Consider the following 14333-nt stretch of genomic DNA (forward strand, 5'->3'; position numbering starts at 1 on the left):
GCCCTGCAGCTGCAACAGCAAATAGTAGATGGATCGAAAACAGGAAATTTTTCTGGTGAAGGGCGAGATTTCATTTGATTTTGAATCAGAATCCAACCATGCAGTTTGTAATTGGCTTCCTGATGGAGAAGCCAACTTTAAATCCCACTTAATGCCCACACCTAAGGACATCTTGGAGGATCTGATGTGCATGTCAAGTACATTTCTCATGCATAAAACATATAAGGTTTAACATCTTATGGCTAGCTCCTATCACTTGCACCTGCGAATTTTTCATAAATTCTGTGGCAAACATTTCCAATTAGAGCCTCAGGCCGCCTTGATCACAGCTTGGAATGTGTTAACACTGCCTCCACCGAAACAGACGTAAAAAAATTGCTGCAACAACGTTGTGGGCTTTATCTCTGTGGCTGTATGTAATTGTGTCTCCATGTGTGTCTTTGTATTTTCTTCATGTTGCTGATGCTGGTCTCGAGTATTAAATTTTGTGGTATTGATATGGGCTCTGCGTGTGTGTTTGTGCTCTATATGTGCGGCTGCCTGTTGGCCCACCCAAAAATGGCGGCCCTTTGGTGCCATTTTGGCACAAACACCACCCCTCCTAGTGGTTGGACTCAGGGAAGGAGTCCTCTCGTCTTGTCGCGCTAGGCGCATCACTTCCGACGCACAGAGGTAGGGGAGGGTATTTATGCTCCCCCGGCCTTCCTGGCGTCCTCTGTTGCGCAAGCCACACCGTATCCCACCACACCGTATATCCGGCGTGCAGGCTGGCAGGCAGGGTACATAGACCGTTTAAATCTTTTCTTTTGTGTTGCAGGTGGAGTTACAGGGCGATCTGGAAGCAGATGGGTACAGAAGGGTACCTCTGCACAAGCACAATAGGGGTGCCAGAGCCAAATCCCAGGAGCCTCAGGGCAGAATCCTGGTAAACCGCATCAGCGCCCCGTTAGTCCTTCGGGTAGTTGGGGGCCTGACCAACCGGGGGCTTGCCTTGCTTTGCTCCGCCCTGAAAGGGGTGTGAGTAATAAGGGACCGATGTGTCATGTGATCCGGGAAGAGGATCACCCAAAAGGTGTAGCACTGATTGGGTTACCCACAGTGCTGGCTCACAAGGCAGGCAGGGCAGCATAGGTTGGTTACAGCTGCCTGCCCTTGGATCGCCCGTAAGATAACCCACCATATTGCATACTTTTGTATGGAATAAACCTGCAGCAATATTTTCCCATAACAAAAGTTGTGTTGGGTATTTATTTATTCATGCATGCTCAGACGGTGGGTGGGGATGTTGCCAATAATGGCACTATGCGTTTGTGTGTAAGCTTTAGGCATGTGCTGTGTTGACACTGTGTAAAGTGTGTTTATGTGCGTGAGTGCATACTGCCTGGTACATGGTTATGTTTCTGTGCGTGAGGTGTCTTTGTGCATACTGTGTGGTATGTAGTTGTGAGTGTGCGTCATTTGTTGTACAAGTTGCTTTTTGTCAGAGTTAAATAGAATGATTTGGCAAAAAGCGAACCATATGAAATATTATATTTTTTCTTTAGTTGAACAGCACGGTGATTTTTGTTTTTTTTAAATCCTCCTGCATCCGCTCTGCAGGCAAACTAGACAAGCATTTGCAATGCAATAGGTCTGCCATTTATGAGAGTTTGAGCTACTGGCATTTTAAATGACAATGCCTTTTATTGATGTGTAGTTTTAAAAACAGATCAATAAAAGGCATTGTCATTTACAATGCAATAGCTTAAACTCTCGCAAACACGAGACCTATCGCATTGTAAATGCTTGTTCTTTCTATTATTTTTCAGGAACCGGAAGCTGGGCGAGCCGAGATCGGAAGGGGAAACTCCTCCGGAAGACAGGCAGTTACCGGAAACAGCAGGAGGACGCCTGGAGCAGTGCGAACGGAGAATGAAGACAGGTACCGCTGCTGCCGGAAAAGCACACGTCCGAAAATCTTGCCGCTGAGACGCAGGAGCACAGGCAAGTGAACATCCTGCGGAGAGGCCAAGCATTGCTTCTCTGTCTTTTGCCTCTTTTATAGTTCTCTGCTCACGTGTTTTGAAGCACGCGTAGCAGCTGATCCGACGGCAGTTGACTGGTGTTGCTGACAGTTTCCTCGTGTGCTTCAAAACACGCTTCTGAGGTGGTGCTACGTGTGTGGGAGCACCGGTTGCAGTTCCAAGACTGCCAAACATCCATTGTGTGTAAATAACAAGGAACACGGGAATAAAAAATGCTTCTTTTGAATATAAAATAAACTAAACTAAAACACTGTGAGTAGTGCAATTCTACATGCATAATGATCGGCAGGATTACATTCTTTTACAGATTTCAGAGGGTCAAACATGTCACAAGCCATACTCCATGTGCTATGTCATTGTGAGGGCAGTTGACATCATAACAGTTCACTGCTGGAAGGATAGAACGCACTGATGCCTCAATGACTCGCTCATCCTTTGCCAGCAGCAAACATAAAAGCAACGTTCCTAAGACTGGTACTAAACACGCATAATTCTGGCAAGCCACAGCCCAAGCAGAGAGGATGTTCTGCTGTGATGTCAAATGTAACAGGGCGCTGGTAATTACTAGTGTGGTAGCAGTATTTAACACCTGAAGGCAAAAACTCTGCTTTATCATGAATGAGATTCTTCTAAGGATGAGCAAGAGATGAGACTGTCAAATAACAACAAACTCTGCTGAAGGTTCCTTGCAGGAAGGTAAGCCTTGCCTGCTTTGAGAGGTGTCAGTGGACAGCACCCTGGAGAGGACATCCTAGCAGTATGAAGGAGTTTACAATAAAATACTATACAATGGCATTTGTAAAGCGTGCAGCTGCTCCAAAAGGAGCGTCCTGGGGCTAGCAATAGGTCAACCAAAATAAACTGGCCAGCAGACATGTGCATCGGCCTGAGCATCAAACAGATGGGTCTTCAGACCGTTCCTAAATAACATTTCTGAGGGTACAAAATGAAGAGTTGTTGGAAGCGAATTTCAAAGTTTTGCCGTGAGAAAAGTAAAGGATTTCAAAACCCCCAGTTATCTAGCGCAAAAGCTAGAATTATGCGGAGGTGATAGCCCTTTAAGAAGTGCTAACTCTTTCCTCCTGAAACTACGGATCTTCCGCAAAAAGAGAACGTGTCACCGAGCTTTCTCTGGCTCTGCTCCAAAGATATGGAACTCTCCCATTTAGTCCGCAGAATCTCCTCCACGGTTGCTTTCAAATTGGAAGTTAAAAGATTCCTTATTAACAAGTTCTTACCTTAAATGGGTTTGGATCATCTGCTCTAATTTATTGGACTTACACCTTGAATCCCTGAGCTGGGTGCTATTCTTCTTGAAATAATCACTTGCTCCCCTCCTAGTTCGTTATGTACCAGTTATTATCTTATTCTCTGTTGACCCCTTTTGTAACAGTTTTATTTGGTATTCTTATTTGATGTCGGTACTGCAATGATTACCTTCCTTCCCTCCAATTGGGAAGCGTTCTGATATCTTTCTGGACCATGTTTGCGCTATATAAAACTTTATAAATAAATAAAGGATCATAGACTGATCCTAGTCCTATGGACCCTCGGGACATGCAAAAGCTTCAGTGAGTTAGATCTCAGGGATCTACCCTGACAGCAGGTCTTAAGTTTGCATCTCAAATACAGAGGTCCCTTATGCTCCTAATCTCTAGGCAAAGATTAAAGGCTTGAATTTAATGCAACTGATTACAGGCAGCCAGAGCAGATGGCGGAGATGAGCAGAAACCAACAGGGGTAGAGGGACCTTTGTGAATAAGGATAATCTGCAACCATTGCTGTAGGTAAACTGACAAGCCCAGATAATGACTGTTGGCGTAATCCAATTTCGAGGTAACTAGAGCATGGACAATGGTCTTTTGGGACTCCACAGGAACCATATGCAACATCCTTCTCAGGGACTTCAAGTAGCAAAGCAGCTAGCCAAGACCTCTTTGACCTGCAGTTCAAAAGACAAATCTGAATCGAATTTAACGCCCTGGTTTCTTACACAGGAAGAGGGAGTGGGAGGTACCCCCAACTCCAACGGCCATGAGTTGAGAGAGTCGGGAATCTTGCTTGTGCTAAAAAATTGAATTTCCATGTTAACGGAATTGAGTTTGAAGCCACTTTCCCTTCGCTTACTGCTTTTAGGCAGTTCTTGAAGGAATGAAGGTATCAGAAGCCTCGACCTGGAAGTACAGAAGAAGCTGAGTGTTGTCAGCGTAGGAGATCACCTTCAGACCCCAGGATTCAACCAACTTAGCCAGGGGCCACACATAGACATAAAAAAGTAGGGCTCAAGGCTGAGCCCTGAAGCACGCCGTACTTTGGAGACTTGGGGTCTGAGGTAAATGGAGCAAGAAACACCACCTGAGATCTATCCTCTAAGTAAGATTTAAGACAGGACAGCGTGTCCCCTTGTATTCCAATCTTCCCCAGTCTGATTAACAGGATGGGGTGCGAGACCCTGTCAAATCTAAGAGAACAACTATAGAAGAAGCACCCTGATCAAGGTTGAGCTTGATAAATCTGCCCTTCTGGAGGTTTCGGGATTCAGTGTTATACCCTGGCCGAAAACCCGACTGAGTGTCATGGAAGAGGGAGTTAGATTCCAGGAACAAGTATTGTCGTTTATTGACTGCCTTCTTCAACATCCTGACTGCTGCAGGAAGGAGGGAGATTGGTCTAAAATAGCAGAGCAACTTACGCTCTTCATTGTTTTTTCTTTTAGCAGAGGTAGCAAGCTGGCCAGTTTCCACCTCTTTGGAACAGTAGCTGAATCCAGGTAGGTGTTCAGCAAATTATTAAGAATGGGGGTAACACTCGCAAAACCATCTTCAGATTATATGGGGGTCTACAGTCCTGGAGCGAGCCGGACTTAGCCAGCAATGTAACCGATTGCTCCAGTGAGATCGAGTCAAACTCCCTCAGCACGTGGTCAATGGAAAGCACCCTATCTAAGGTAACTTCAGACATACACTAAATGGGGAACTGATTATAAATTATTTTGATGGAAAATAAATCTGCGAGCTCCTCGCACAGGTGAGCAGATGGTGTAAGAGAGTTATGCATAGGCCTTGCGGAAAGAAAAGAGTTCACAATGCTGAAGAGTGCCCCAAGGCTTATTGACTTTAGATTCAATTCCACGTACTATCAACAATGCTCAGGTACATCTATGGGCGCAATTTTCGCGCCTAATCTAGCAAATCTGTACGTTGGTGCCCTTGAAGAGAAATATATCAATAACGCCTCCAATCCATTTTTTAACAACATTAGGTGTTGGAGGCGTTATATCGATGATATTTTCTTCATATGGAAAGGGGAAGATTCTGATCTGCACCTGTTCATTGAATATCTTCATGAATGTCAGTCTGCCTTGAAATTCACCTTTAACTGTGAGAAAGAGATGGTTCCATTTTTGGACCTTAAAATAAGGCATAATAACAACCATCTTAATGTTACCCTCTATCGCAAACCAACAGATAGAAATACCCTCCTTCAATACAACAGCTTTCACCCTAGGGCCTTGAAAGATGGTCTACCCTACGGGCAATTTTTAAGGCTCATAAGAAATTGTACAGAAAAGGAAGATTTCTTCATGGAAGCCAATATCCTGAGCACTAAACTAAGGGAAAGGGGGTACCCTAAGAAATTGGTCAAGACATCGATGAAACGAGCGTGGTATAGTCCCCGAGAAATTCTCTTGGAGAAAACAATCAAAACACCAAATACACAGATGATATGTGTCACCACCTTCTGTCCACTGAGTACACAGATTCAAAAGATCATTAAAAGACATTGGCTCACTCTGAACACCTTGGAAGTGGGTCAAGAATTACCTATGTTTTCTTTCAGAAAAGGTAAAAATATAAGAGACCATCTGGTTCACTCTGATACCAGTATCACTAAACCTAAAACAACTATCAATGAGCTTTGGGCTTTACCACCAATAACTGGTCATTTTAAATGTGGCAGCTGTGTGGCATGTAAATTTACTGTGGAAACAAAATCCTTTTCGCATGAAAACATAAACCATACATTACGGGAATTTTCTAATTGTTTAACATCTAATGTTATATACTGTATCTGGTGTCCATGTGGATTGATCTATATAGGGCAAACTACCCAGCCAGTAAAAGCCCGTATTTGCCAACATCGGAGTAGGATACGGTGTCAGACAGAGAATGCCCCTTTGGTAGAACACTATAAGGAGAAAGCACATTCACCAGATGACATCAGATGGCAGGTGATTGAAAAAGCCAAGTTACCGACTAGAGGAGGTGATATTTCTCTACTATTACAAACCCTAGAATGTAAATGGATTGACAAATGTCAATCGACAAGTAGAGGGTTGAATAGTCTGGAAGAATGGCGAAGATTCATTAGCCTCCATTGAATGGGTTTATAGAGATACTGGTTTGAGTAGGGATCTGCTCAATTGAATACTCTTCCTGCCTTGAGGTAGAGATACTGTGATCACTGACGATGTTTGCCACAAATATAGTTTGAAGGATTGGGTATACACCTGCCGCCTGGCCAGTATTGTTATGGTTTATTGCCTGTTGCAAATGTTCAATGGAACAGAATAATCATTTAGCACATATGCAATAGATTTAAATGTAAATGATTGTTGTAAATATTGATTGTGATGTTAAAAATGTTAAATTACTGTGAGACTCTAGCTCAATTTTATATTTCTGTCGTAGGAAACGGATATCAGTCAGGCAAACTTTGTTATTTCAGGATGGCCATGAGTTAATTGGTAATCTCTTAGGTATGTGTGGACATCAGTTTCGACAGTACATTGGTGGTACTCCTTCTCACATCGTATATTCATGCTCCACATAGGGATTATGAACCTTGGCCCCCCATTAGTAGGTAACCCCGTAGGTATGTGGGGATATCACTTTTGACTGTACACTGGTGGGACTCCTACTCGTAATTTTGTATCTATGCCTTATTTAGTAACTGTGATGCTGACTGATTCCCCCAACCATTCCCGGTTCTACTGAGACAAGGTTAATCCCAATATGGGCGCCTTGCCCTATGTATCTAGAGAAATTAACCGCTCTAAGATAGCCGCGGGCGTTGAGAGCGCATGCGCGAACATGGGGTCGGATTCACCGGACACATCGTTACTGGCTTCAGACACCCTTCTTGGCGAAATAACTAGTCTAAATACATGAATTCCAGTATAAATAGATGGAATTAGATACCATCTAATGGAGTGGATTATAACCTCTATATAGTAATGGGGAACACTAATGAAGGTTCAGGCACTCAAAGATGGCCGTGATGATTGCCTTGTGCCAACTGAACTGCGCATGCGGGGAATGGTCCAGTTTCTATTTTTACTACCCTCGTAGGATTGTCGGCACTGCAGCCGTTGCGAAGGAGACGCTTAACTCGTCGCCCTAGAGATTTATACTTAGTAAGTCCAGTTATACCGTAGGCTAAGACTGACGCGAGTTTTAAACATCAGTAGGCATCCACTAATAATTCCTTTGGTCCTTTCAGCATTATATCATTGTTGCGGCCCATCCCTATCATGGACAAGTGAGAGAGACTTACAACTCATGTGAGTGTTCCTCTATCGTTTTTTTAGTTTTTTTTAGTTTTCTAATTAATAACATGAGGGGTTAATTGAACCTCATGAGCTAATTATTACATTAATGGTGGTAGATACAAACCGATGATAATGGGCTCTCCAAGGGTCATAGACTGTAGCCTTAGTGGAGTAAAAAATCTTATATCATCTCAATGAGGCTGAACTGAATTGTGTTAATCTCTTGACACAATGCCCTACTGAATTGACACGCCTGTCTGTATTGTTTATATTAGGCTGAATTGAAGAGATTTAATCCCACCCATACCCTGTTTCGATCAGTGGGTTCAACGTAGAATACTGTGGAGATACGAGACTTACATTGGTAAGCGAATCAGTAACCTACGTCCATATAATTAAATGTGACGGATGGTTCTAAATTACTACTGGCACATTAAATATTTTAATTTTCAGTCCCCAGATAACTGTCCTGAAGAGACCCCCTACCCAACGTGGGTTGAAACGTCGTCGACACAAACCAAGAGAGAGCAACAAAGAATTATGTTATTGTTGAATGCCTCTCATTGTTTTTAAGACCTTTTCCCTATTTCACATATTCTTCACCTTAAAGGCTATGATCACTTCACTGGGCTCTTTCTTTCACTTCCTATCCCTGTGCCTGTAGCATCAAAAATTTGTGATGAAACAATTCTTGTGAGTAAATTGCTGTTCATGAAATAAATGATATTTACTTCGGCTGAAGTAAATAATTCTTAAGGTTACTGAAGTAAAAATTTTTTCAATTGATTTGAAATGTTTTTCTCCCTGCCTTTGGATTGAATCAGTTATGAGTATATAAATTTGTACTCTTTATTGACTAATTGTTTAATTGAAATAAGTTTCCTGTGAACATTGTTATTGCTTAGTCCAAGGCTTATTGACAGCAGCATCAAGAAGCTGTTGTTGTTGTAGTAACTTTATTTCGGTCGAACGACCATTAAAAGTACAGATACATACAAAAAGAGAATAAAAAAACATTTAAAACAATTGATTTAAAAAATTCTGCCTAATACGCCACATATACAACAAATAACGGGAAACAGCAAACACAATGGGAGGGTGGGTGTCATAGGTCAATATCCTACAAGCATGTGTGTAATGCAAAAAACCCAAAATCCTACAAATAGGAATCAACCAGCGTTTTCTAGGTACAGAATAAGCGGGACAAAAAAACAAAACGTGGGAAATATTCTCAGTATGGTAAGTACATACAGGGCAAGCTAAAATATTTGATTTATTCCACTTAGAAGTGAAAGATCTTATAGGAAGAGTGCCATAACGCAGCTGAACATGCAGCTGGGGGTTCAATTAAGTCCATAAAAGCCTCGGCCCTAGGCTCTGTTTTTATTAGAAGGAACTCAGATGATAACCTCCCCACGGAGGGTGAACTCATCAGCGTCTGAAGATTTGACATATAAATGTAGGAGAGGAGTGTCTTCTTAGATATCCCAGGGCAGTTAATCTCCGGCGTGTCCCATAATCCGGGGAAACCAAGCCTGGTACAGAGTGCTCTGATATGTCTAAGCCAAGGGATCATTTTGGATCTAAGGGTAGGCCAAATCTCAATGAATTCAGGTCTATAGTCAGCCAGTTCAGGGACAGACCATAGCCTCTTCCAGTACATAATTGGCCTAGCGCCTATTATCTCCTCTATAGGGGTTAATTCAAGATCAAATCTAAGGGGGATCAGCGGTGTACTGGGCGGTGGACCAATTAAGTTTCTAACAAAAGACTGTTCCACCCTTTTAAGATCAAGATACTGGGACTGCATATGCCCCCAAAGTTCAGCCCCATAGACTTCTGACATTCTTGCTTGGCGACTATAAATTGTAAGTGCAGGGGAGACCGGCCTGAATGTAGATTCCTTGAAAACTTTAGTTAGTCCTCCTGCTAGCTGGGTAAGCCTAAGCGTTGATCTATCAATGTGTTTATGCCAATCAAATTTCTCAGTAAGGGTAACGCCTAAGTATATGAACGTTTTAACCCTTTCCAGAGGGCTACCACAAAGCACAGGATTAGGGCGGGTAAGTTTTGGGGGGTTGAAAATCATAAACTTTGTTTTTCCTATGTTTATTTCCAGCCCCCGAAGATGGCAAAACTCTACAAAGGCATCGAGGATATTTTGAATGCCCGATGATGTTCTGGACAACAAAAGTGTGTCGTCCGCGAACATCAAAGCGGGCACTCTGCCTGTAACCAATCTAGGTGCATCGATATTGGGTGTACCATTCAGATGTACAATAAGGCCGTTTATATAAAGGCTAAAAAGGGTAGGGGCCAAGACACACCCTTGGCGAACTCCTTTCAAGACTGGAAATTGTTCTGTGAGTTCTCCATTCCTTCCAGACCTAACCTGAGCAAAGTTGTCTTGGTGTAATTTTATAAGAATGGCTAACAGATACGGCGGGAGACCCATTTCCGCAAGGACATTCCAAAGATTCCCACGCGGGACCAGGTCAAAAGCTGCCCGCAGGTCCACAAATACAAGGTAGAGGCTGCCACCCTCCACCTTAGCTGTTTTCCAATACAGGACCTGCAGGCGAAATATCTGGTCTAAAGTAGAAGTACCAGGCCTGAATCCTGCCTGGAGAGTGGATAAGATCCCCTTTTCCTCAATCCACCCGAGGATCCTGTCCAAAATAACCCTCCCCATCAGTTTTTGTGATGTATCGATTAAACTGATGGGTCTGTAATTTGAGGGGATTAAAGGACAACCCTTTTTGTGGATCGGCACAATTTCGGCTCCTAGCCAAGTAGGCGGCAAATCGTCGCCCAACAAAATCCCGTTAAATAGGGTGACCAAGTAAGCAGCCCAAATTTTTGGTTGTGTCCCAAAAAGGTCCCCAGGCAGTTTATCCAGGCCGGGAGCTTTTCCTGGGAGTAGATTTCCTAGGGCGATCTCAACCTCACGGAGAGTGATTAATTCCTCAGGTACGAGACATTGACTAGCAACAGTTAACCGGACAGGTTCTTCAAGTATATTAGGGCTATAGGGTTGCTGGGATTCAATAACGTTGTTAACCATATCGCCACACTCAGAAGTGCCATAAAGGGCACAGAAGTGGCTTTCCCAAGCGGGGGGGGCAATGTTAGGGGCAGGGGCCAAACTGTGGCCGCTAAATCCAGAGGCTACTATAGTCCAAAAAAGTTTCGAGTTATTGTTACCAAGTGCAGAGCCCAGATTCTTCCACTTGGCAACTTCCCAATCCTTTTTGGCATCACTAAGCGCCTTCTTGTACGCAGAGCGATGTAGCTTAATGGCTTCCCTATTACTAGTTTTTAAGGCTCTAATAAGAGCCTTCCTGGTGGCTCGACAGGAGGCATTATACCATTGTGGGGACGAAGTCCGTTGAAGGTTAGCCCTCCTCACGGGACAAAAGATGTCCTTAATTGCTGCCACCAGGTTGACATGAATATCCGACGCCCTGCCTAGTTGTTCAACTTTTCCCATTTCTTCTATGTAAGGGATAATGATCTTATATAAGGCGGCTAACTTTGCATCGGACATCTGAAAGTCTAGCCATTTAACTCTTCGTCTACAATTTGAAATAGTTAAAGGCACAGTGACAGAATGTTCAGCCAAAGTTTGGCATTTAAGCCCAAAGCTCCCTGCCCTAAGTGAGAGTACCAAGGCATTGTGGTCGCTGTCCGTTCTTTCGATAATTCTAAACTCAAGCGCCTTATCCCAGTGCCTGGCCTCTAAAAAGATGTAATCAATTATGGAAGACTGGTTATGCCGATTAAATGTCACCTTTCCCGGTCTGTCAGGTTCCACCCTTCCATTACAGGCTCGAAATGAAGTTGTTAGTACAAATGACTGCAGTTGTAAAACTAGCGGTGTCCAAACCTTGACCCGGGGAACCAGTGGGTGGGGAATCCCCCACAATGAATCAACGTCATCTGAGTCACCCATGGACAAGTCCATCAGTGGCTCAAAATGACAGTTGAAATCACCGCCCACGATCAACACAGTGGATGGGTCCATTGTGTGGATAAGAGTCATCAGAGTTTCAATGGCCTCTGAAACAAAACCCCACCTAACTGGCCTTGAGTATACATTAAATAATGCAATATTTTGCCCATCTAGTGTAGTCAGCAATACACACTGAACATCCTGCGAGTTAGTTCTTATTTGTGTTGCAGTCACTCCTAAGTGCGTACCAACCCATATGGACAGACCCCCTACCGGTCTACCCCTCTCACCCTTACTAGCCACAATATCAAATGTAGTGAAACCCTGGGCTTGATTACTTTTCAGTGCCCAAGTTTCTTGTAACATACAGATATCGTGGAGGGCCATAAAGGAGCCCCATTCATGAATGGGCAGTTTACTCTTAATGCCCGCCACGTTCCAGGAAAGGATTTTTACATGGCAGGTCAGTAGATCTTGATTAGCTTGATCATGGGGCAAAGGGCTACAGGGATCATTAATCGTAGCAAATCCCTCTTCTGGCGCAGAGGCATACTCATAGGGCAATACGTATAGATCAGATTGGGATGAGACTGTTCCAGAGGGAATAGATTGTTTCAGGGAGAAGGTCTGCGGTGGGGGAATCAATTCGGTATCCACAGCCTGGTGGCCCAAAGTGGTAGGCCCACTAATTAGAGATCTCCTCTGTCAATCACAGTCATCAAAGCCTGAGAGGGCATCGAATCTATTTGCTACTTCCAGGGGGGTAAATGGTGGCCAAAGATCAATCCTCCTGGAACCATATCGGTGGCTCCCATAGGGCACAGTGACCCAATCAGATACACTTTTGTGAGCCGCAGGGTTAGGTGCATGGGTGAGGTGCTGGTTATCATAGGGTATAGGTAATACAGGAGGGTATGACTGCATTCTAGCTGGGGCCCTGGAATATGCCCTTTGAAAGACTAAGGGTCTTGGGTAGAAGTATGTCAATTCGCGAGGCATAATGGACCCACAGTTTTTGGTCGGAGTATGGTCAAGGATATGTGTAACTACTCTGGGGTCTCTAAAGTTAATAATAATTATATCCCCCTCAGTATCCTTAGCTCTACGTCCCAACCAGGGCAGTCTCCGGACATGCAGTATCTCCCCATTTACATTAAAGGGAAGGGGCCTGTTTAGGGTAAGCCAATGCATGGTCTTGTTTTTAAGCTCAAAAAAACCTTCCTTTTTACCCTTTTCCAATGGCGGAACTCTCGTAAGCACTACCACATATGGGACCGCTTCTGGGGGTAGATCAACTTGATGCCTCGGTAGATCCACTGCCCTAGCTGAAGAATAAGTATCTCCCCTTACATTTAGGATGTTTCCTGAGGTAGATTCTAATACTCCCTTTGGCGCTTCACCCATATCTTTTTGTACTAAACAATGTTGAGCTGTATTGGGAGATGTAACCATAGATTGGCTATCAGAGATGACCTTATCGTTTTTCCTAGAGTGGATGGAGGATGTCACTGGTGCCGCGGGGGGGAGCAAAACTAGATGTGCCTGATCTTTACGTGCCCCCACGTGTTCAGTGATAGCAGATTCTAGATCCCCCAGGCGTTGCTCAATTTTTTTTAATCTTTCCATTATGGGTAGAGCAAATGACCTTAGTAGTTGTTCAATGCTCTCAAGAGGGGCAACATGCAAACCTTCATTAGTTGGACAATGTGGGGGACAGTTTAAATCCGAGGAGGAGGGTGCCAATGGAACAATGGTACTTGTGGCCATAAGGGGCACTGTAGATGTAATAGGTGGTACACTAGACTTTGGCATGCATACAGTGTCTAAAATGTGCCTTGGTCCCTTGCCAAAGTCAGAATGATTAATCTTGTTCCTTAAAGAGTCTCCTAGCCTCTTTCTTCTTTTAGTAGGAGGGGGTCTATGGACTTTGGAGACAGCCACCCTCCCCAACTTCTTTTTGGTAGCCTTAGCCTCGGATTGAGAGGAAACAGTGATCATATCAATTTCCTTATTAGGAGTATTAAAGGGAAGTGGATTGATGGAAACATGCGAATTGTTAAGTTTATCAGGTGGTGATTGGGTGTCTCGGAGCAATATAGGAACATTATCAGTGGCTAATGACTCCTGAGTGAGTGTGAGTGGACATGGCTGGGAAGGAGTAGTAGAAAGCAAAATGTCCGTGGGCAGTCTATTTTTGATGCATTCTATAGAACGACGTCGCTCAGCCCTCCGTTCAGCTAAGATAGTCTCCTTCCCAATGGTCACAACAGCCCTGGTAAAATAATCATCCAGTGTACCTTTATTGGTACCTCCTCCAATTATGAGTGAATTTGTAGACAAAGTCTCGGCCATACTTAGCGTGGCAATAAACTGTATCAGAACTCACAATAGTTGGTGGAGATGATGGATTCCCCCGGTCCGGTCTCCTCGTGCCTCTGAGGGCCTCAGAGGGCCCGCTCTTTGCCCGGTCTTCACCCCGGGCGCGACCCGCTGGCGCGTTAGAGCAAAATGGATATACTAGAGGAGGGGTCCAAGAGGGGGGCGGGGCCGGGAAGAGTCTCCAGGTGTGCGAAGTTATTCGATCAGAAGGCACCCTGGTCCTCGCAGTCCCGGCCTCTCAAGCTCCAGGGCAGCACCTCCACAAGCAGCGCAGCCCACCCCTCGGTCGATGAGCAGCAGCAGGGCGAGAACAAATCCAGTTGCAGTGTCAGTATCTACGAGCGGCTCCCGCAAAGCGGGGGCCGCGAGAAGTAATGTAGGCGGTAGGGGCGGGGCCGGGAAGAGTCTCCAGGTGTGCCAAGTTATT

The 14333-nt window shown here is 44.3% G+C and overlaps 1 protein-coding gene across 1 annotated transcript in view; it reads left to right on the forward strand.

Moving 5' to 3' along the window:
- The first annotated feature begins 1829 nt into the window (after nt 1–1829).
- Nucleotides 1830–14333, forward strand: part of CCZ1 (CCZ1 vacuolar protein trafficking and biogenesis associated) — a 234580-nt gene continuing 222076 nt past the window's right edge. The window contains exon 1 of the mRNA XM_085629015.1: nt 1830–1983. The gene's annotated coding sequence lies outside the window, so the exon portion shown is untranslated. The remainder of the gene's footprint in view (nt 1984–14333) is intronic.

The sequence above is a fragment of the Triturus cristatus genome, chromosome 10 (assembly GCF_964204655.1).
Source record: "Triturus cristatus chromosome 10, aTriCri1.1, whole genome shotgun sequence".
Taxonomy (NCBI): Eukaryota; Metazoa; Chordata; class Amphibia; order Caudata; family Salamandridae; genus Triturus; species Triturus cristatus.